Genomic DNA, 25,190 nt, shown 5'->3' with positions numbered 1-25,190 from the left:
CTTGCATTTTTTACCTGGCAGACAATAAAATGGGCAAAAAATTCCTTATAAATACTTTCTATATTTTTTTTCCGTATAAAAAAAATTCCATATAAACATGATATACTGAAAACAGTCAGCTGTAACAGTCAGACAGCAGTTTGATTAAATACTAGCTATAGTTTGATTAAATAATAAATATTCAAAAAAAGGTAACACTTTCCAATAAGGTTACAATAATGTATTACGATACTTACAAAAAAAAATATCATAAACTATTCAGCAAGGATAGACTAAATCGATCAAAACTGACAGTAAAGACATTATGTAAAAATTACATTTCTATTTCAAATAAATGCTGTCTTTTAACCTTTCTATTCATCAAAGAATCTTGAAAAAAATATTACAGTACAAAATATTAAGCAGCAGAACTGTTTTCAACATTGATAATAAGAAATGTTTCTTGAGCACTAAATCAGCATATTAGAATGATTTCTGAAGGATCATGTGACACTGAAGACTTGAGTAATGATGCTGAATATTCAGCTTTGCCATCACAGGAATAAATTACATTTAAAAATATATTAAAATAGAAAACTGAACCTTATTGTAGTGAACTAGAAAAAGAACTAAAGAGAATTTGATTCTAAACAGCTGAAAGAAGATATAGGACACCCTACTTGATTGCTGAGATATTGTCCGGGAAAAAAAGTAATGATGTTCAGCTTTACCCTAAAACTTAACAAATAAAATATCTTTACTACTGAAAAGCTATTATTTAAAAACTAGCAACGTTACCCACCTCGCTACTGAAAAATGGTTAAACTAAAAGCCTCACTAATTGCAGCAATTGTATTGTCCAACACCGCTAATAACACCCTAACGTTGTGGCAGCGAGGTTTACAATGGACATTTGCATCAGAATGCTAGTTTCCTGACTAGCAATGATTTGGCAGAATCACAATGCCTGAAATGGTTTTAGGAACAGGTCAAATAGAGAAAAATCTGTACTGTCCTGCCAAAAACCAACATCAAAATGTGCCTCAGATCAGCTTCGAAAGGCCAACACTGTTTGAGGGCGTTTAGAAGGAAAAATCCCATTCCGGCTCTCGCGGGGCTCATTGAGACATGAGGTTGAGCTTTGCTCAAATCATTCCGGCTAACAAAATAAATGGATAACACCACTGAAAATTCGGTAATGGGTTCTGAGATCACATCAGGCTGGTCATTAATCTAGCTCAGTGATGTCGATGTTTGTGTGTGTGAAGAGTCTGGGGTTTGTTGTCTCTGTTTGTGTCCTCAGAGGAAAGAGTTCATTGTGGTAGAATGAGAATGCTGTCTGGCCATAACAGAGACAGAGATTTTCTTCACCCCGATGCTGTTGGTTCACATTAGTGTGTGCTACAATGAGAACAGCGCAGAGAGCCACTGATAAATAATATACATATTTGCAATTGGCTTCAATTGCACTACGGAAATGCCTGCTACTTGGCACAACAATAAATCACGTATAATGACTTTTGGGATTCATTATGAGGATTTTAATATGCACTTTACGTAACCAGGTAGTAATAAACTAAAAGGGGTTGATGGATTAGCATTCTTAATAATCTGCCTCTTTTCCTCTATTATGGCATTACACAGGCCTAAATTAACACGAACAGAGAAAGTGATAAAAAATTGAAAAAGATTTAAATCGAACTCATGGCTCCTGAGGGGCGAGCGCTCTGTATAGCAGCCGAGCGATGATTTTATACAGCCCTTCAGTGTGAGAAATGATGTCCATACTTCAAAGGAACTTCAATCAAGTTGCATTTCTATGCTTGATAAATAATTGAGGAATACTTGAAATGGCCTTGAGTTATACCATTCATGAATGTCTCTGTGAATGTGTTTGACAGATGGAGAGAAGAGAGTGAAAGAGAGAGAGTGTGTATGTGTGTGTGAGAGAGATTTACATCATTGTTTCAGAGACCTCTTTGTCTTTGATGGTTTTTGCACAAATAAAACAGATTTAGCCTTTGGAATAAAAAGATGACGTCCCACGTGCATGGAGACAGCAAAGGTGGCGTTTGGACAGGTGACTCTTCACTGCACACAGGTGTACTTTGGAGAACAGATCTGAGCCCACCTGCAGAGACAACACAGCCGGTGAATATAAGGATACTCACAGAGACCACTCACTTTGATCCAGGGTCCAAAATTAACTTTAACAGTAACACACCTGCCAGTGAAAAGAAATGACAGGTCATAAATAGGAGGTGCCCCCTCTTAAGAACAATGTGGATTTATTTTTAAACGGTAACATATTTAGATATAAGTTTAGCATGTACTGGATGATGATACATAGGTCAATGTGTTATTACAGGAAATAAATAGAAACTTTTGCTAATTTAGTTGTTATAGCACAAAATGTCAAATATTAAAAGAGGGGTTATCTTATGACACTTCAAAAATATCCTCCATTGGATAATTTGCACAGAATGTATAAAATACTTTTGATATAATATAATTCTTATTACTATTTATATACATTTTTGAAATGTCATTAATGTAAAATACTAAATCAACTATTCTATCTAAAATGTTATTTTTGGCAATTTTATTGAATAATAATTGAGTAACCGATGACCAACAAAACAGAATCTCAGTAAAAGAGATTCATCTGAAAGGTAAAATTATTCTATGACTTATATACTGTACAGGCATATTAATATTTACTTATGTAATTGCCCATCTTTTAATTGAATATGTCATAACAGCAACATTATGAATGCAAAATTAAAGATTTCACTTAATTAATTTACAGTTTTTTATGAAAGCAAAGATGTCTAAAACGTACATCTAAATCATGGAAATTTCACCCCATCAATAACCCCATTAATTACAATAAGTATTCAATTGAAAAATAATAAGATTAGAAACAACATGCCAGTTTGGCCTTTGGGTCAGAACATCTTACCCCAAGGGTCTAATTTTATCTTTTTATTTCAAAATAAACTATCATTTTTACTCCACAAATCCAAAAACATTGATGTGTCCACAAATCCTTCATTAACAAATAGACACAAAACTTTGATATTCAAAACGATACAATTGTCACAGATCACTATTTTCCAGAGACACAAAATTAGACCAATTAACTTCAAAACTTCGACTGACTAAATTTTACAAATGTTATACGGATGCAATGACAAAATTAAAAATAGCGTAGTGATTCATCAAAAGTTCTGAGATGAGATTTTGTGCCATCTGTGGTTGGAGAAAAAATTAAGGTGGGGGTGGGATGGGTGTCATCTTTTCCCCCCATGTATTTCTTAGCGGAATTGACACAGACTGTACTTTGAATAATTGCTACGTATATATTTTGTAGTTATTTAACGTTTTGTCCTGTATTAATGACAAACAGCAAAGGTTGGTGTGTCTTTCGCAGCACAATTTCTCAGTCTTGGTAAAATTACACCAGACACAAACTGAACGAAACACATTGTGATTATGTTCCTTATCTTTGCATCGTGGAGGCTTTACTGCAAGGAAAATTCACCATATGTGTTGCCACATGGAGAAAAAAACATTATAGATAAACTTCTGAAACAAGAATAGCTAAGACAGATGTTTTCTTTAGTAGATGTTTGAGGTCTTTGATTTGAATCACTCACTTAACTTACATCAACCACATCAGATCGGCATTCTTACAATAGATTAACTGCAGTTCCTTTTAAAGTTTCTGGCCACTTTTATTTGTCAAAGTCAATTCAAACTCAAATTTGGCACTTGGTAAGTGTTAATTATGGACCCTGCTGTCACCAATTCTTGGCTATGTGATACAGTTTGTGTTCCAATGTCTGAGCTGACACACGGTGTACTGTCTACATAGGCAGTTACCTTCTAAGGCAGAATACCAAACCAAGTGCAACCTCATAAGTTAAGCTTTACAAATGTACCATCAACTGTCCTGGCTGACCCTACCAGATAGAAGGCATTTTCATTGGTTACAATTTATTTTTAAATGTATTTTTATGGACTATCCTTCCTATTTAAAACAATATCTAATTCCATTTAGCTCATTTTATAACTTGCGACACAATAACCAAATCTATTTTCTCATTCCTCAAATCAATAAAGAAATAGGAAGATACTGTATGCATTTCAACATAAAGCACCGTATGAGTGGAATAACCTTCCAATTTCATTTCGCTCTTTGACTTACTTTCCAATGTTTAAAAATGCCCTAGCTCAACATTTTCAGAATTCATGCAATTGTTTAAAAAAAAAAAAAAAAAATGTTTTATATCTTTGTGCTGGTTTGAGGGCATAGGTCAGGGCAGATGCTGGAGCATTATCGGTGGTCACTACTGCACTACTGCTCTACAGTGGTTACCATTGATAGAGTTGATATCCTTAAAATGGATTAAATGGAACCTATTTTAAGCATGGTGCATTAATCCTTTACATTTATGTGTGTATACGTGTTTACTGTTGTCTAGATGTGTGTTCGGTACATATATATTACATGTGTCTACTCTGTTGAGCGATGAGTGAGCAACCTTTAGAGAGTCTTGTATGAGTGAATGTCTTGTTTGTATGAGTTATGTATTATATATTTCTGCACTTACCATTATCATATTGTGTTTTCTGTTTCATTTGTGTATATGTGTTTTCTGTTTTATTTGACTGCCGCTGTAAGGTCAATGTCAATTTTTGTACCTGGACTCGAGGACCCCCTCGAAAACGAGATGGCTCATCTCAAGGGGTTATTCCTCTTCAATAAATAAATGTCAAACATAGATGTGTTGTACTCTACATACATGTTGTGTTTTCATGTTTTATGGGGACTTTCCATTAACATAGAAAATGTTAGTATATACAGTAATGTGAAAAAGTCTTAGACACGTTAATATTTTGACAAGCCAGTTATTTATATATTTTGCTGTAGTGTGTCAGTAGGAAATATCAGTTTTTACATTTCCAAACATTCTTTTTGCCATTAATTTTAATAATCCTGTAATCTGAAGACAGCCGGTATGATCCACACGGAGATCTGATCTCACCATCACCGAGTCCATCTGGTATTACACGTAGAAACAGAAAATAAACGAGACAGACTAAATCCAGAAGAACTGTGCCATTGAGATGCTTCAAGAAACCTTCAACACTTCAAGAAACCTTGCAAAGTAATGTATATATCACAGTGACTTGTGGCTGGGCTCTTTTGACTTTTGAGCTACACACATCAACCTAGAACCCACTCAGACCACCCTAGCAACTTCATAGCAATGCACTAGCAACCACACAAAACACCTTACTCACTAAAACCCATTCACAGAAATTAATCAAACTTCAAAAAAAAAAAAAAAAGGGTTTAGCAAATTTTGATAAGCTAAAGATGCACAACAACTACATACCACACCTAAGTATCAATATTTAATTAGATGGAATTGCCCAGTACGGAATGAAATCAGCTTAAAAGCAATTTCTCTTCAACCCATCTACCATCTCAGATCCATTTTCCCCCCACTGAGGTGCAATGCTGCCTTAAGATTGAGAGTATTTTTACTGAAGTACTATCTGAGAACTCACATACTGTAAGATGTCTTACAATGCTCCTTAGGTAGCCAGCTTAGTAGGATTTTGGAAAAGCATGCATGAAATTTCACCACATTTGGAGAAATGGAATAAGCGTGTCAAGCAACAGCGCAGGGTGATGCATGGTTAATCTTTTTAAAAGATTAACCATCTTCGTAAAACAGGGCATTGATGAAAGAATTTCTAAATTAATAAATTATATCTTAGATTAAATTGATAAACATTCATTACAGATTGGAGGCCAGTTTTATTAACATTTCTTAATAACGTTCAAAATTCAAAGGAAACATTTTAACCATAGAGAGAGAGAACATTTTCACTCTAAAGAGCAATAACTGAATCACCATCTTAAAGCATATCAAAAGAAAGAGCAACAAAAGTCTCACTTAAAAAGATGTAATGCTGGTACATTTCGGCTATTTCAAATCAAGGGCATGAATGTATTTTGACAGAATGTAGCTGAGACAGCTAGCTAGCAGCATAGGTCTACCATAACATGGGAAGATTTGCAAAGTTAAAGTTAGGTGTAAAATCAGAAATAGATCGAGCTACAATTTCCTGTACCTTATGTGTCAAAAAGATCCAAAGATCATTGGTTACGACTGACTTTCATTGCATGTATATATTTCTGTATATATTTCTGTCATGTTTGGCATAGTAATGGATATGACAATGTTGATATGAATAGATCTGCTGCACTGCTGCTGTTGCATAGCAAGTACTGAACTTGCTACTGACAAAGCATACACAACATGCTGCTGTGAGCAAGTAAGACATGTTGCTGCTGCACAATATAGCATACATAAATTATCCATAGCAGATCTATACAGGTGGAGCTGGGGAAGGTATAGGGTTTTTGAAAGTGTGCTGCAATTCCTACAGAAAATGCTGACCAAGTATTTGAAGGTTGAGCAGCGAGCTCATTGGCTACTGATACAGCAGGAACCAATCAGCTGTGGCCTATAGAGAATGACGTGATTGCAAGCAGATTGAGTTAAGGACCTATCAGCCTGTGCCATCTGAGTTTCATAAATATAAAGATATATTTATAACACAATTAGTTACTTTTTTAGGGACTAATGCAATATAAATGCATTACTTTTAAAAGTACCTTTCCCCAGCACTGTTTGTATAACACCTCGGGTAACTAAAGGCATCAAAACATATTTTCGCATAAGATGCATTGAGGAACACCTGTCAGAAGCATAAATGCAAGTATATGTAAATGCAATATGTAAAAATGTACATTTTCAAGGCCCAGTGGTGAAAGCTGATGATTTCAATCCTACAACAAACATTGCATTAGAATCATCATTAGCCACGGAGGGCTTGCATCTATGCCTGGTACAAATGTTATGCAGAAGAATTTGATGAGTCCCACTTAAAAATACATTTGTGTGTTTATGCTTCTAAACTGCTAAAACTCATTTCTTATATTCATAAGCTCTCATCTAATTCTATCTCTCACTCTCTGATTGGCTCTGATGTTGCACGAATCCTTCATCTTTCCCCGCACTTTTAACCAGAGCTTTTACCAGGCAGAACTGAATGAATAAATAATCTGAGTAAATCTTCAGGGTAACTTGACAGAAAGGCATACTTTGCATCATTCAGTTTCATCAGCCAGGCTGTGGGTACACAGTGTTTCTTCAGCACTGTTTTTGCACAAATTCAAAAAAACAATCTTTAAAGGGATAGTTCATCCAAAAATGAAAATTCTGTCATTAATTACTCACCTTCATGTCTTTCCAAATCAAGATTTCTGTCCCTCCGTTGACAGCAACGAAACTGAAACTTTGGATTAGCTTTACGATCTCTTTATGAACTATTTGAAGCGTCAAAGTGATAATTGTGTAGCTTTCAACGGAGGGTCAGAAAGGTCTCAGATTTCATCAAAAAGATCTTAATTTGTGTTCCGAAGCTGAACGAAAGTCTTACGGGCTTGGAATGACATGAGGTTGAGTAATTAATGACAGAATTTTCATTTTTGGGTGAACTAACCCTTTAAGTCCACCCCCAAAAAAACCTTTGAATGAGAAGTCTGACCATTTACATTTTACATTTACATTTATTCATTTAGCTGACGCTTTTATCCAAAGCGACTTACAATTGCTATATATGTCAGAGGTCGCACGCCTCTGGAGCAACTAGGGGTTAAGTGTCTTGCTCAGGGACACATTGGTGTCTCACAGTGGATTCGAACCCGGGTCTCTCACACCAAAGGCAGGTGTCTTATCCATTGCGCCACACCACCCCTGGGGACCAAAAGTGTTTGTGTGTACTTATGCTAAACGAAGGAGTGCTATGTGACAGCTCTGATGCTGTGTAGGGTCATATTAAAGGTGAACCAGGTGTTGGGGACGTCAAGCACACCTGATGAAAAACAGTTCTGCAAAATCACCCAAGTGCCGTTTGTCAGCCTTGATGTTTTACAGCAAAGAGAAAAGCTGCCAAATGGATGTGCTGGAATCCATCTGTCTGAGCTAGCTGCATGAATGCCAATTTATAAGGTTGAGTACAATCTCTCACAGGGGCATAATGCAGTCATTTTGTTTAAAGTTCCCCTGTAGGCAATAACTTCATCCCTTAAAACTAATTTTTGATCACCAAAATGACATATTTAAACGTTATTCATTGGAAAACAAAATACATATTCATGCCTTAAAAAAGCTTGAATGTAACTCTCCACCCTTGTCCCATTTAATATACGCAGTTCTATGAATATGCAAATTAGCCCTGCCTCCACTCACACCAGCTCAGAGATCCACTCGTTGATGATCACATGTTGACGTGATTGGTTACAAGGTAGTCTGTGACGTCAGAATCACCAGCGATTTCAACCCGCGATTTTGAGACTGTCTTTGGTTCACTGCAGTTTTAAGGAGAAAATACTAAGCGATGAATTTTTGACTTATGAATTTACACATGTTTTGACTTATTAGAAATTATATTAATAATATATATATATATTCATATTTGGTATTTAATATTTAATATATATTATATAATATTTAATATATATATATATATATATATATCATATTTGGCATATTAGAAACACCACTGCCTTTGTGACCAAGGCGAGATAAGACAAAAACATAGGAAAAACATTTTTAAAAATGAAAATGCTACGAAACTGTAGTGGTATAGATTTTGCCATGCATAGAAAGCAAGTTTTCTTCCAGGATAACCTTGTCCGTGGCTTGAGTCACACGTCCTTCACAAAGACGGTTCTGCCTGATTTTGATCTTTTCTGATGAGTCCAGTTTTCAAATTTGACCAACATCCAGTCCTCTAATGGTTAGACAGAGACCTGGAGAGGCTACAACAGGGTCTCTCGCACCCACTGTGAAATCTGGTGGAGGATTGGTGATGATCTGGGGGTTCTTCAGTAAGGTTGGAATCAGGCAGACCCATCTTAGTGAAGGATGCATGACTCAAGTCACGTACAAGGTTATCCTGGAAGAAATATCATTCTGCTCTGACAACACAGCCAGGCCAATAAAGGTGTGCATGGAGGACCACCAGATCAAACCCTGTCATGGCCAACCCAATCTCCAGACCTGAACCCCAATGAAAAAATCTGGCATGTGATCAAGAGGAAGATGGAAGCTCACAAGTAGGGCTGCACGATTCATCGAAATTAAACTGGAATCGCGACTTGGCTTAGTGAGATCATTAAAAGCGCAAAGGCTGGGATTTTTCTGATTTTTTATTCAATAAATATAAGCATAGTGTTATTGAAGAGTGGCTCTGTGATCAAATGCTGCTCCATCTCTGAAAGCACTGCGAGTTTTAGTCGTTTATAACGTGCATTTGAAAAAAGCAACATGCGTCAAACATCTTCCCAAACTTAAAATCTGTTGCCCAACAAAAGACAACATTTAATAACATGTTTTTACTCCAAACTCACTTCATAACGTGTTTGAAATAATTTGTGAGCTGATGTGGCTTCTTATCATAGTATGGAAGCTTGTTTCCGCCACAAAATAAAACATTTTAAAAGATAATTGCGACTTTTTATCTAACAATTTCGAGTTTACATCTCGCAATTCTGACTTTATTTCTCAGAATTGCGAGATATAAAGTCAGAATTGCGTGAAATAAAGTCGCAATTGAGTGTTATAAAGTCAGAATTGCGTGTTATAAAGTCAGAATTCTGACTTTTTTTCTCGCAATTGCGACTTTATATCACGCAATTCTGACTTTATAACACATAATTGCGAGTTTATATCTCGCAATTCTGACATCTTTTCTCAGAATTGTGAGATATAAACTCACAATTGTGAGATATAAAGTCCAATTCTAAGGAAAAAAAAGACAGACATTTTTTTTTTTACCTCAGAATAGTTTGTATCTCACAATTCTGACTTTATAACACGCAATTGCGACTTTATATCATGCAATTCTGACTTTATATCTCGCAATTGCGACTTTATTTCTCAGAATTGCGACTTTATATCTCCCAATTGCGACTTTATTTCTCAGAATTGCGACTTTATATCTTGCAATTGTGACTTTATTTCACAGAATTGCGACTTTATATCTCGCAATTGCAACTTTATTTCTCAGAATTGCGACTTTATTTCTCACAATTCTGACTTCATATCTCGCAATTGTGAGAAAAAAAAGTCAGAATTGTGAGATAAAAAGTCACAATTATTATTATTTATTTATTATTCAGTGGCGGAAACAAGTTTCCATATCATAGAATGTATTCTATACAGTGATAAAGGCTATGTCGATAAGGACTGCGTTATAAATAGACCTATAGTTTATTATTATAAAAATATCCGAGACGGCTTGAAGAACTCAAATACACCATATATTGCAGCAGGTTGTGTGTTTATTGTCTTCATGTTTAATCTGTAAATTGGGGTTATTCGACCAAATATTAATTTCCAAACTCTTCTTAAGTTAAAATATTAGTATTGTGTTGTTTAAATAAAAAATATAAACTGAAAGGTCTGAAAACATGTTGTTGTTTTTTTTGACCACTTGTTATTTTCTGCAAATAAATGCTCTAAATGACAATGTTTTTACTTGAAAATGGGATGAAATGTTGTCAGTAGTTTATAGAATAAAACACAAATGTCCATTTTACTCAAACACATACATACAAATAGTAAATCCAGAGAAACTGCTAATTTTGTAGTGGTCTCTTAATTTCTTCAAGAGCAGTATTTATCTGACCACTGTTTTTAACAATAATTGTGCAACTTTTATTTTATTTCAGTTTATTATTATTATTATTCATTTTGGAAGTTGCATTAACAATCTAAACAGGAACATCTAATCTTTTATACATGTCTTGCTTTCATGTTTTACAGAACACCAGGAAATAAAGTACAGGGAATATCTGAAGAAAAATTAAAGCAAAGTCATTATAAACATAGTGGGTGGCAGGTGAGGATACATGTTTGATATTTTTATTAGAAATACAGTGAGTACTAGGTGTGTGTGTATGAATAGGCCTAGTGTGTGACTTCACATAGTCAGCAGTTCTCATGGCTGGGCCGGCTGCCCAGTCTCAGAGCGAAGAGAGGAAAGAGGAATTCCTGCGCTCACACCATGACCTTCGACCCAGGATATCCTTCCTTAGGGCACTCCCTCTTGTCCTCAACATGGGCCAGAAAGGATATCATTTATGTCCTTAACAACATCTAATCATTAATTATACGGCTTTAAATTAATGTTTCATGACACCATGACCATTAAAGTCCTTTAATGACAAAAATCTATGGTGCAGAGATTCAGGATAATTACTGTAGACAAACCACTAAAACTATATTGTCGCTGTCAGGCGGAAACCTTGTAAATTCATATTTTTTCATTTTTATTGATTTTTTTTCCCATAAATCATTACTATTTGTCACCCTGTACATCATTCTGTGGGTTTTACAAATATTTGACCAATGAAAAGTATTAAAAAGTGCTTGTGATTAACTTTGATCCTCTAACTGTCGCTAAAACCTCATAACTCTATATCTTGAATGAAGTGCTGTACACATTTATTTTATTATTCTAATTTTTTATGCATTTGAGGAGCAGAGAAGAATGTCTTAGTCTAGCATTTGTCATTGAGTCATAGCCAATACTGTTAAATAGCCTGTGCATAACACTTCATCTATTATAACATCAGATTTTGTCCAAATGACAGAAAAACTGAGCACCCAAATAGCTACAATAAACTTTATAACCTGTAAGTTGATGAAAAAACAAAATGTGATGCATGCTGAAAGTCGCTGCAGAAAAAAGGTTGTGAGTAGTTATTACCATATACCATGTGTCAAAATGATTGATGACTTCCGGTCCCGCCCACTAGATAAGACATCTGGTCCCCGCCCTTCCGGTTGACCGTTGACATGTCCCGCCCTTTCTGTCGTGTATAGATAAGGATATGGATTGTCGTTTTGACCGTTCGATCATGCGTTTTGACAGTTTTATCTATCGCATATGTTGTTTTTATCTATTATCTTTCCGGCATATGTTGTTATGGTTTGCCCTATCGTCCTAGCTAGTCGTAGATAATGTGGTTTTGTCAGAAAGTTTGAAGACTGTGTCACACACAAGCATTATCTCTTATGCACACAAGCTGGGTGTATTTTCTGTGTTTTTGATCTGTTTTTGACAGAAAGTTTGAATTTGTGGTCTGTATTCACTGAATGGGTCCTAAACACTGATATCTCTGCTACGCAGACGTCCACCCTCACATTCCAGAGGTAACAGTGAAAGTGAGAAAAAAGAGAGATGACTCTAATCATGTTTTTATATTTCACACAAATGATATACAATAATATCTAAGCAAAAAATCTACTGAAACCATTTAATTCAGCTTTAGAGAAACAAAAGAATAAAAAAATCATATTACATAAACATTCCGTTCTTTAGGCCTATAAGTGTATAAAATAAAATAGCTATCTTGCTAATTTAACTAAAGTTTAAAACCATTCAGTTCTTTATAAAAGTATATAATGAAATGCTTATAAAATAAATATCTTATTGATCCAATTGTTTTTGATAAACAAAAGAATAAAAATCATATTACATAAAACATTCCGTTCTTTATATACATTAAAATGGTTATCTTGCTAATTTAACTAAAGTTGAAAAACATTCTGTTCTTTAAAAGTATATAAAAAAATAAAAATAAAAAAAAATCTACTGAAATTTCAGTTTTAGATAAAAAATAAAATTCATCTAAGTCTGCTGACTGAAGATTTCATGAAGCACCAGACAAATGGTATGTGTGTGTGTGTGTGTGTGTGTGTGTGTGTGTGTGTGTGTGTGTACGTGTGTCTGTGACAGGTTCCGGTAAATTAGTGTGCCGTCATCTTTCTGAATTTATTTCAAAACATAATCGTAAAAGTTTAAATATGATCTTTTAAAATTAAAAGACTGTTTAAATAAAATCTTTGAAGTTTGAATACATTCATATCTTCTATTTATCTTTTAGAAGATTACTGTAGTGATTTTGTTTAACGGTGACCTAAAGTATAATTGTTATTAAACAATGTCTGTCTGTTCAAAAACTTTAGATTGTAGAAAAACTGTACTTTTTAGTCGTCTTAAATCTCATTTATATGAAAAGATTCAATCAGCATTTTTTTGTCCATGCGGGGTTTCAATTTTTATGGTGGGGGCTTTCCATAGCTATAATGAATTTTGTACCGTACACCTAAACACAGAAAACTACATTTGTACATTTTCAAAATGAAATAAATAAACAAATCATTTAATATAATTTTGTGCACACACACGGTTCTAAAAAATGAACTAATCTCTATTTTAAATTAAATTATTATTAATAACATATGTTACTAAAATGTAAACAAAGTTTTAGCTAAATAAATATATAAACAAAAACACCTTACAGCCCCAGATCCTTCAGAGATAAACCACAGTGTGAACTGAAGCTTCAAGAAACAGGGTATCAGACCAGATGAGTCTCGGGGGACAATGTCACAGTAAATCTAGTCTGCTAACGCCTTTCCAGAGTACATCCAGAGTTTATACTAAATTCATTTAAAAGCATAACCTTAAAAGTTTAAATCAAATCTTTAAAGTTTTATTAAAATCATATCTTATATTTATCTTCTAAGAAGACTTATGTATTATTTTTAATAAACAACGTCTGTTCAAAAACATTAGATTGTTGAAAAACTGTGCTTGGGCATCTTAGATCTTTTGTCCATACAACATGTTGTCAAAGTTTTGTTGTTGTGTTGTTTTTAAGAAATCCGAGGACTCCACATTGCTCTTATTTAGACTAAGTTGTATCATTTGCAAAATCACTGACACGGCATAAGTAAAGTTGGTCTTGAGCGAATATTTAATTTTACTCGTCTTAATTCAAAGTAAAAGATCATATCATTTTTACTTGCATCTCCCGAACTATCCTTAATCAGTGTGGAAACACACAGGGTGAAACCCTTTTCTGAGAATATCGGTTATCTACTCAAAATATATGTAGAAGTGTAAATCTGGTGTTTAAAATCTGTCTGGTGGCCGCATGAATAGACTTTGGGGAGAGCTGATGATACTATCTATAGCAGGAAGCATGCCCTTTGACCTCCTCGATTGTGGAGGCTTTTTTGTTTGTTTGTTTGTTTTTTGTTAAAGACCCAACTACAAGTTAGTTCTCCCAAAAGAATTTCTCCCATCTAGTGGTTCTCCCATCTACTCGCTTTTTCAAATGCGTGTTGCAACTGCGGTAGCCGTAATGTGTCAAGAAGCTATGACAACATGGCTTCCAATAGCACATCATTGAGTTTAACGATACATGTTCTACTGTTATGGCAGCTATATAATGATTTACACAACCAAGCAATGAAAAAAGCTTGTAATTTAGACCATACCTTTGACTTACCTGTCGAGAAGAAATCAGGCAACTTCCCTTTCAAAGTCTTTCTCCTTCATTAGCTCTTTCCACATGGGGAAAAGCTATCCCGATATTTATTTACATACCGATAAATTAAGTTTTAGCTTTTAGGCGATGAGGATTCCTTCTCCTGCATAACTATGATCCAGAATTATAATGTACTGTGCAGCCTTTTCAAATTTGTCTGGGGCAGTATCAACGTCTCTCATATGGTCTAGCGGTTAGGATTCCTGGTTTTCATCCAGGTGGCCCGGGTTTCGACTCCCGGTATGGGAAGACAATTTTTTTTACATTGTCAACAAAATTCAAGTTCATCAATAATCATTTTTAGTTATCCATAGTCTTGGAGGCCTACACGAACTGCAGAAACAAGCAGTTTATTGAAGATTCGGTACTGAATCATTTTCACAAATACAATTATATAGAATTCAGAAAATTTCACTATGGAATATTTACTTTATCATTTAGTACATCATCATTTAAACTTTTCATCTCATAATTATGACGCATAGTCATAATTTTAATTTAAACTTTTTGTCATAATTATTACTTAATTCAGAATTACAATTTTTGTCAATGACGCCTTTTTAATGTAATACTTAAAACGTGTTTAAGTCATAATTTGGTGGTTGACTATAGTAGTGTTGATGATGAAACGTCTTGAGTTAGGCTAGCGCTTTTTGTCCCTCTCTGGTATTATAGTGTTTCAAGATGGCGGAACGACACGGAAGCCTCCTTGGTCCCATGCAAATAAAGATAAGAAATGTTTCGCTTACGAGGATAAGTCAGATCATTGGCAGAGGTCATTTTACACCCATGAGGACATATTTTATGAATACAGACAATGATTTTAGCTAATAAAATACCAATTTTTTCAACGAGCGAATCTACACATGAGAGGCCTTCAGAAGTCATAACTTCAGGGGTCAACAGCTTAGGCCCGTTGGTTTAGGTATTTGTAAAAATCAAATACTGTATTACACTTTTCAAAGTTACAATAAAAAGACCTGTTGTGTTCTGACACAAGGCCATTAACTTGTTTTTATAAATGTATTTTGCTTATTTCTACAAATATCGGCCTGAAAATTGAAAAATCAGAAAAAGAAGAAAAAAACAGTGTTTTAAAATACAACTAAACCATGATAATGTTTAGTTTAGATGTTGATGACTAAGCTTCTGGCATATAGTGCAACCACGCAACAAGAAATCTAATATTGGTGTAATCTTTGCTAGGTCTCACTCACGACACACAACTTTGTAAATAAACATTTTCAAAATGTAATTTAACCATATTTTATTGATTAATATTATGGCTTCATGTTGATTTAAAGTTTTTAATTGTTATTAACTAATACCTTTATCTTTTAACATCCGGCACAAAATGAAAGAGATGTATTATTTGAAAAAAAAAAAAAAAAAAAAAAAAAAATGGAATGTTCACAATCACTATGTGTCAAAAACAGTATGCGTGTAAATAGTTGTGCTAAGTTCCACACCCTATGGACTAACTTTAAAAAACAAAACAAAAATACACATACATATATATATATATATATATATATAACATACACAAATCATTTCTTAACTAAGCAACTGCTTCTTAAATTATCAGACACTCACCGCACTGATGTTAACATCACCATATATTGTGTTTTCTACCATGATTGTAGTAACTATTGTCCCACCATTCTTCTGGGCAATTGTTAAGTTAAGCTGATTAGGGTTCTGAATTAATGGCTGTCCCAATGATGTAGAAATATTATGCTTTCGTCGTTGTGGAAGGTTGTTAGGCTGTTGAACGTCACCATCTGTTAAAAAATGAACAATTAAATACACAACCAAAAACCATGTAAACATTATAGTAAAGCTTATTGAAGATTGAGAAACATATTGATTACTAACAAAGTAAATTATACAACTTTTCCTACGTTTGATATTCTTTTTTCTGATTTTTTTCACTATGGACTTGATCCTTTTTAATGCTGTTTTCTCTCCATATTTATTCTGTAGTTCCTCTACTGTGTCTTCCAACCTCCCTGTTGTTCCTCTCCAGCTGTGTTAACCAAAGACAAACAGTTAGAAGAATAAAATGTATGTACAATAGCAAAAATAAAGTTGGTCATTAGTTGTTAGGGTTAGATACACCTGTAGACACATTCATACACCCGTCCGCCTGTTTTCATTTAGCATGCACCAGAGTTCAAACATTCACTTTTTCACTTTTTATTTATTACATCGAGAGAAAACATGAATACGACACACTGCACTTGGATGAATACATTTATTAGATTTATTTAATAATATTACCAGTTCCATATTATCTTTATTAAAAAATAAGGCAATAAATGATTTTATTTTTTAAATTTGACTGCATTCTTTACTTTTTGATTTATGAATTATAACAGACTGATGGGAAAAACATTATTTTGCAGTTACTTTTTTAAAATTTGTTTTATTATTCAACTATCTCTTTCTTTTTGTTAGATTTTATTAGTTGTAATTTTATATATAAACATTTAACTTTTAAAATAAATGTTTTACAACAACATCACCATCTTCCGCTATATTTGGGCCTCCATGCTCATCTATTTACAGTATATGATATTGGTGAAGGGGGCCAGCATGAATATATTTTTTAGGGGGCCCCCGAATTCTCTACGGCCCCGTTCACATCGCATCGTAAGCGCATAATATCACCTGCTCAAGTACGTCTTGACGAGTTTCTTCTGTATTAAACAGCGAATCTTCTCAGTCAGATCGTCGCAAGATCTCAGGAATCCTCTCACACTGCTTGTGTTCACGCGCTCCATCGCTAACGATTCAAACTTCCATAAAGCGCGCCAAAACAGCAGCGCGGAGATGTGACGTCATGTGTCGAGCGGGCGCTCGTAAAAAGCACATCTTTGCATTTCTTCTGAAACAACAATTTTTAACATCACTATCGCAACACTTATCGTATTGCCGGCTGGGATTGTAATGTTTTGTATGCCGTTTTCTTTACACTCACCCCGGATATCTGTTTCCTGCAGTTAGCTGTAATGTTAGTGAACTCTAGGTCTTCTCTTTGTTCATATACGACAGTATTCGCATGAATTGGCTTGATTTGATAAAATTATGTTTTAAACCATCATCTTCACTTGAGACATTTACATTATACCGTCCTAGTTTTTAAATAGCGCTAAAATGTATATTTTAACCCTTTATGCGGATATGCCGCACAAGGTTCTCTGTTCTCTGGTTCTGTGTTTTTAAAAATAAAGACAAGGATACCTCTTTCTATAAGCGACCCTTAAAATCTGTGCATACAACAAAACACGTGTAGGTGTACGATGATTTATCAGAAAATTACTTTTGTTTGAAGAAAAACTTAAATCAGCTGGTGCTTGATAACTATTGAAGTTATGATGATGCGATATTTATCACGTTTTCATTTTAACTCAATACTCTATGAACTTTAACATGTTGTTGGTCAAATTAACTAAAGCCTGCGCATCCTAGCTACTTTCTAAATGTGTGTAACAGAACTTATGGTGAACAATTTAGCCATATGTTTTAAACGTGTAATGTTTAAACAAATTTTGTTACTGGACTGAGTGAAAATAATAAACTTCTCCTTTGTTTTTATTATTTATTAAGTTAAATGCAAATGATAGGAAAACTTTAGGATAGGAAAGTACGGACAGCGCCTTTGACCAATCCTCTACATATGGGGCACTTGCGCAGAGAAGGTGCACATTCTTTGCACACAACTAGGTGACCACAGGGGATGAAGACAATGTTCACTTCCTTATCCATGCAAACTTTGCATGTGCGCTCCTCTTGAAGTCTTTTTAACTGTTCCTCCATAGGCAAGTCTGAAAGATCTTGACTAGGGGATGCAGCTTCATTTGTCTGGGGCGTCGGGCCACACTCAAATTCCATCTCTAAAGCAGACTTCACCACAGGATTGTTCTCTTGTTCTCTCACAAATTCTCTTGAGTCGCTGTCTCCATTAGTCAATAGCTGCTCAAATAGTCTTGGCAATCTTGCTTGAATCTGATGAACAAACTCTTGGCCCTTTTCTTGCAAGAGGTATTCACATCTTGGAAACCACTTGGCATGTTCTACCCATGGATCATCACCAGACTCCCAACATCCGAGTACACCATCGCAACAAAAGCACTTCACGTCAACATTACGACCAACATAGTAAAAACCAGCCTTAGCCAATTGTTCTGGTCGAACAGTTATTCTTGAGGGCCAGTAGACAAATGTGAGCAACCTTTCTTCACACCGTTGCATTGCCGATACATTGAAAGGGCTAGATAAAGGTACATTATCTGCACAGACACCTCGAACGAAACGGCAGCTGGGGTAATGTCTCTGGTGCTCTGATACTGCACGATCTCCCGGTTCCCAGTTGCTAAGCTGGCCTCCACAACTGAAGCAAGCCACTCTGTCGCCCTGGCCAAGGTAGTAGAAACCAGCTTTGGCAAGCTCGGCCGGAGATAATGCAGCAGGAGTCCATTTCTTAAAGGTGTCAAGGCGTTCCTGTTCCCGACGCATGCCAAGATTGTGACAAGCCGGAGGGCGCTGGTGAGACATATCCATGTAACCGGGTCTCATTCTGATACTTCGGTGATGGCTGGTGTTGTACCCCTGCATAATGTCTTGTAAAACATCTATGTATCGTCGGGAATTTGTAGCCGTTAAAAATCTCCACATACGACTCTTTAACGTTCTATTAAATCGTTCTACGACGCTGGCTTTCAAATCGGTAGCGGTAGCGAAATGATTAATGTCGTACCTTTTCATTACATCTTGAAATTGTTTGTTAAAAAATTCTTTCCCCTGATCCGTCTGCAATTTCTGTGGCACACGACCCTCTTCGAGTATAGACTCGAACGCTCTAGCGACCTCGAGAGTCCACGCGTACTTGCTAAATACGTCTATGCACGTCAGTAGATATTTATTACCGTCGTTATCCTAGGTGTAGGCGATCATGTCGACTAGATCGGCCTGGAACTGAGTATCGACCCCGTACACGACCACTCTGTTTCGTTTGTATTTTATAGGCGCTGTTTTGTGTAATGTGTAAGCATCCTCACCAGCCAGCCATTCTGAAACCTTTTTATCGCTTAAACGGACCCCACTTTCTTTTAAGACGGCGTCCTTTAATCGTTTTTTACCCCCTAAAGAGCCGGGGTTGGAGGGTGTATAATAAGCCTTTTTCATGAGCTCCGACATGCTGCCGTTTCAACCGCTGCAAAAGAATAACGCGTACATGTGGTTTGAATCAATCTTTTATTAAAAAAGTTACAGGATACATGATATAAGTAAACATGGATAAATGATGTTAATATAACACAAGTAAAAATGGATATAATAGAAGATAGTAAAAATGATTATAATACAATATACATGGATATAATAGAAGATAGTAAAAATTATTATAATACAATATACATGGATATAATAATAATAATGTTAGTACAACAAAATCTAAGTAAAATTGAATATAATGATGTTAGTACAAAATGGTTATACCATAAAATATAATACAATTGGATATAACAATGTTACATGCATAGTCTAAGTAAAATGAAGTCAACGGTAATCTAACCAGAAAAGAAAGTCACGGCAGGCCATCATGTTACGATCTAGGATGTAATCGACATACATTTCGATAATTTTTTCAACGTTTTTAATCACTTCGACAATTTGAACAGCATCATCCTCATCATCGGAGTCATATTCTTTTGAATTCTTTACCAGCTCGGTACAGACATCCGCCACATACGTACAAGTACACAGCACATCGGTGATCCCTAGTAGGGATTGTGATTCACACATCATATCTAGAACCTGTTTTATCATTACATCAGGCGGATCGGTACCATAAGCGCATTTGTCCGTCAAATCGTCCCATGAATTAGCCAGTCCTCTTATATGTATCATATTTTTCTTGAGATTTGCCTCACGCACAGTTTCATAACACGGTGTATCAGGGTGGGATGCATCCGCAATAATCTTATTCATCAGTTCGGTCATCTGGTGTCTGTAATGGTCTTTAAACATGAATTCCATACAGCTCTTTAGGCTACAGGCAGCACCCATACTGGTGGGGTCTTGGTCACTCTCCATTCACGATCGAGAGACCTTCCCAGAGATCAACGACGTCGTGCACTATTTCCTCGCAGGGTTTGTCCAGAAGTCTCGCGCTGATTTCTTCTAGCTTAGCGGCGATGAATGGTTTGTCTTTTAATTCGTGCAGAATAGTCCCGACTGTTCCTTGAATCTCCTGAGTCCTTGCGGCACAATTATCCAAGCCTTGTGTTTTTGGGTCGGAAGTTTGCGTCAGGTTCAGGCAAACAGGACTTTCAACTTTTGTTGCAGTAGCACAGCAGTCTGTGGCTAGTAGAGCTAGATCGTGCGATGTCCTGAAATATTTATCATGACAACGACTGGGGTCCGCCTCTCGCCTCAGCATAGGTGAATTGTTCGCAACAAACATTTTGCGCAGGCTTTAGTTAATTTGACCAACAAGATGTTAAAGTTCATAGAGTATTGAGTTAAAATGAAAACGTGATAAATATCGCATCATCATAACTTCAATAGTTATCAAGCACCAGCTGATTTAAGTTTTTCTTCAAACAAAAGTAATTTTCTGATAAATCATCGTACACCTACACGTGTTTTGTTGTATGCACAGATTTTAAGGGTCGCTTATAGAAAGAGGTATCCTTGTCTTTATTTTTAAAAACACAGAACCAGAGAACAGAGAACCTTGTGCGGCATATCCGCATAAAGGGTTAAAATATACATTTTAGCGCTATTTAAAAACTAGGACGGTATAATGTAAATGTCTCAAGTGAAGATGATGGTTTAAAACATAATTTTATCAAATCAAGCCAATTCATGCGAATACTGTCGTATATGAACAAAGAGAAGACCTAGAGTTCACTAACATTACAGCTAACTGCAGGAAACAGATATCCGGGGTGAGTGTAAAGAAAACGGCATACAAAACATTACAATCCCAGCCGGCAATACGATAAGTGTTGCGATAGTGATGTTAAAAATTGTTGTTTCAGAAGAAATGCAAAGATGTGCTTTTTACGAGCGCCCGCTCGACACATGACGTCACATCTCCGCGCTGCTGTTTTGGCGCGCTTTATGGAAGTTTGAATCGTTAGCGATGGAGCGCGTGAACACAAGCAGTGTGAGAGGATTCCTGAGATCTTGCGACGATCTGACTGAGAAGATTCGCTGTTTAATACAGAAGAAACTCGTCAAGACGTACTTGAGCAGGTGATATTATGCGCTTACGATGCGATGTGAACGGGGCCGTAGAGAATTCGGGGGCCCCCTAAAAAATATATTCATGCTGGCCCCCTTCACCAATATCATATACTGTAAATAGATGAGCATGGAGGCCCAAATATAGCGGAAGATGGTGATGTTGTTGTAAAACATTTATTTTAAAAGTTAAATGTTTATATATAAAATTACAACTAATAAAATCTAACAAAAAGAAAGAGATAGTTGAATAATAAAACAAATTTTAAAAAAGTAACTGCAAAATAATGTTTTTCCCATCAGTCTGTTATAATTCATAAATCAAAAAGTAAAGAATGCAGTCAAATTTAAAAAATAAAATCATTTATTGCCTTATTTTTTAATAAAGATAATATGGAACTGGTAATATTATTAAATAAATCTAATAAATGTATTCATCCAAGTGCAGTGTGTCGTATTCATGTTTTCTCTCGATGTAATAAATAAAAAGTGAAAAAGTGAATGTTTGAACTCTGGTGCATGCTAAATGAAAACAGGCGGACGGGTGTATGAATGTGTCTACAGGTGTATCTAACCCTAACAACTAATGACCAACTTTATTTTTGCTATTGTACATACATTTTATTCTTCTAACTGTTTGTCTTTGGTTAACACAGCTGGAGAGGAACAACAGGGAGGTTGGAAGACACAGTAGAGGAACTACAGAATAAATATGGAGAGAAAACAGCATTAAAAAGGATCAAGTCCATAGTGAAAAAAATCAGAAAAAAGAATATCAAACGTAGGAAAAGTTGTATAATTTACTTTGTTAGTAATCAATATGTTTCTCAATCTTCAATAAGCTTTACTATAATGTTTACATGGTTTTTGGTTGTGTATTTAATTGTTCATTTTTTAACAGATGGTGACGTTCAACAGCCTAACAACCTTCCACAACGACGAAAGCATAATATTTCTACATCATTGGGACAGCCATTAATTCAGAACCCTAATCAGCTTAACTTAACAATTGCCCAGAAGAATGGTGGGACAATAGTTACTACAATCATGGTAGAAAACACAATATATGGTGATGTTAACATCAGTGCGGTGAGTGTCTGATAATTTAAGAAGCAGTTGCTTAGTTAAGAAATGATTTGTGTATGTTATATATATATATATATATATATGTATGTGTATTTTTGTTTTGTTTTTTAAAGTTAGTCCATAGGGTGTGGAACTTAGCACAACTATTTACACGCATACTGTTTTTGACACATAGTGATTGTGAACATTCCATTTTTTTTTTTTTTTTTTTTTTTTTTTCAAATAATACATCTCTTTCATTTTGTGCCGGATGTTAAAAGATAAAGGTATTAGTTAATAACAATTAAAAACTTTAAATCAACATGAAGCCATAATATTAATCAATAAAATATGGTTAAATTACATTTTGAAAATGTTTATTTACAAAGTTGTGTGTCGTGAGTGAGACCTAGCAAAGATTACACCAATATTAGATTTCTTGTTGCGTGGTTGCACTATATGCCAGAAGCTTAGTCATCAACATCTAAACTAAACATTATCATGGTTTAGTTGTATTTTAAAACACTGTTTTTTTCTTCTTTTTCTGATTTTTCAATTTTCAGGCCGATATTTGTAGAAATAAGCAAAATACATTTATAAAAACAAGTTAATGGCCTTGTGTCAGAACACAACAGGTCTTTTTATTGTAACTTTGAAAAGTGTAATACAGTATTTGATTTTTACAAATACCTAAACCAACGGGCCTAAGCTGTTGACCCCTGAAGTTATGACTTCTGAAGGCCTCTCATGTGTAGATTCGCTCGTTGAAAAAATTGGTATTTTATTAGCTAAAATCATTGTCTGTATTCATAAAATATGTCCTCATGGGTGTAAAATGACCTCTGCCAATGATCTGACTTATCCTCGTAAGCGAAACATTTCTTATCTTTATTTGCATGGGACCAAGGAGGCTTCCGTGTCGTTCCGCCATCTTGAAACACTATAATACCAGAGAGGGACAAAAAGCGCTAGCCTAACTCAAGACGTTTCATCATCAACACTACTATAGTCAACCACCAAATTATGACTTAAACACGTTTTAAGTATTACATTAAAAAGGCGTCATTGACAAAAATTGTAATTCTGAATTAAGTAATAATTATGACAAAAAGTTTAAATTAAAATTATGACTATGCGTCATAATTATGAGATGAAAAGTTTAAATGATGATGTACTAAATGATAAAGTAAATATTCCATAGTGAAATTTTCTGAATTCTATATAATTGTATTTGTGAAAATGATTCAGTACCGAATCTTCAATAAACTGCTTGTTTCTGCAGTTCGTGTAGGCCTCCAAGACTATGGATAACTAAAAATGATTATTGATGAACTTGAATTTTGTTGACAATGTAAAAAAAATTGTCTTCCCATACCGGGAGTCGAAACCCGGGCCACCTGGATGAAAACCAGGAATCCTAACCGCTAGACCATATGAGAGACGTTGATACTGCCCCAGACAAATTTGAAAAGGCTGCACAGTACATTATAATTCTGGATCATAGTTATGCAGGAGAAGGAATCCTCATCGCCTAAAAGCTAAAACTTAATTTATCGGTATGTAAATAAATATCGGGATAGCTTTTCCCCATGTGGAAAGAGCTAATGAAGGAGAAAGACTTTGAAAGGGAAGTTGCCTGATTTCTTCTCGACAGGTAAGTCAAAGGTATGGTCTAAATTACAAGCTTTTTTCATTGCTTGGTTGTGTAAATCATTATATAGCTGCCATAACAGTAGAACATGTATCGTTAAACTCAATGATGTGCTATTGGAAGCCATGTTGTCATAGCTTCTTGACACATTACGGCTACCGCAGTTGCAACACGCATTTGAAAAAGCGAGTAGATGGGAGAACCACTAGATGGGAGAAATTCTTTTGGGAGAACTAACTTGTAGTTGGGTCTTTAACAAAAAACAAACAAACAAACAAAAAAGCCTCCACAATCGAGGAGGTCAAAGGGCATGCTTCCTGCTATAGATAGTATCATCAGCTCTCCCCAAAGTCTATTCATGCGGCCACCAGACAGATTTTAAACACCAGATTTACACTTCTACATATATTTTGAGTAGATAACCGATATTCTCAGAAAAGGGTTTCACCCTGTGTGTTTCCACACTGATTAAGGATAGTTCGGGAGATGCAAGTAAAAATGATATGATCTTTTACTTTGAATTAAGACGAGTAAAATTAAATATTCGCTCAAGACCAACTTTACTTATGCCGTGTCAGTGATTTTGCAAATGATACAACTTAGTCTAAATAAGAGCAATGTGGAGTCCTCGGATTTCTTAAAAACAACACAACAACAAAACTTTGACAACATGTTGTATGGACAAAAGATCTAAGATGCCCAAGCACAGTTTTTCAACAATCTAATGTTTTTGAACAGACGTTGTTTATT

The sequence above is a fragment of the Squalius cephalus genome, assembly GCF_949319135.1.
Source record: "Squalius cephalus genome assembly, chromosome: 5".
Classification (NCBI taxonomy): domain Eukaryota; kingdom Metazoa; phylum Chordata; class Actinopteri; order Cypriniformes; family Leuciscidae; genus Squalius; species Squalius cephalus.
This window is presented reverse-complemented; position numbering follows the sequence as displayed.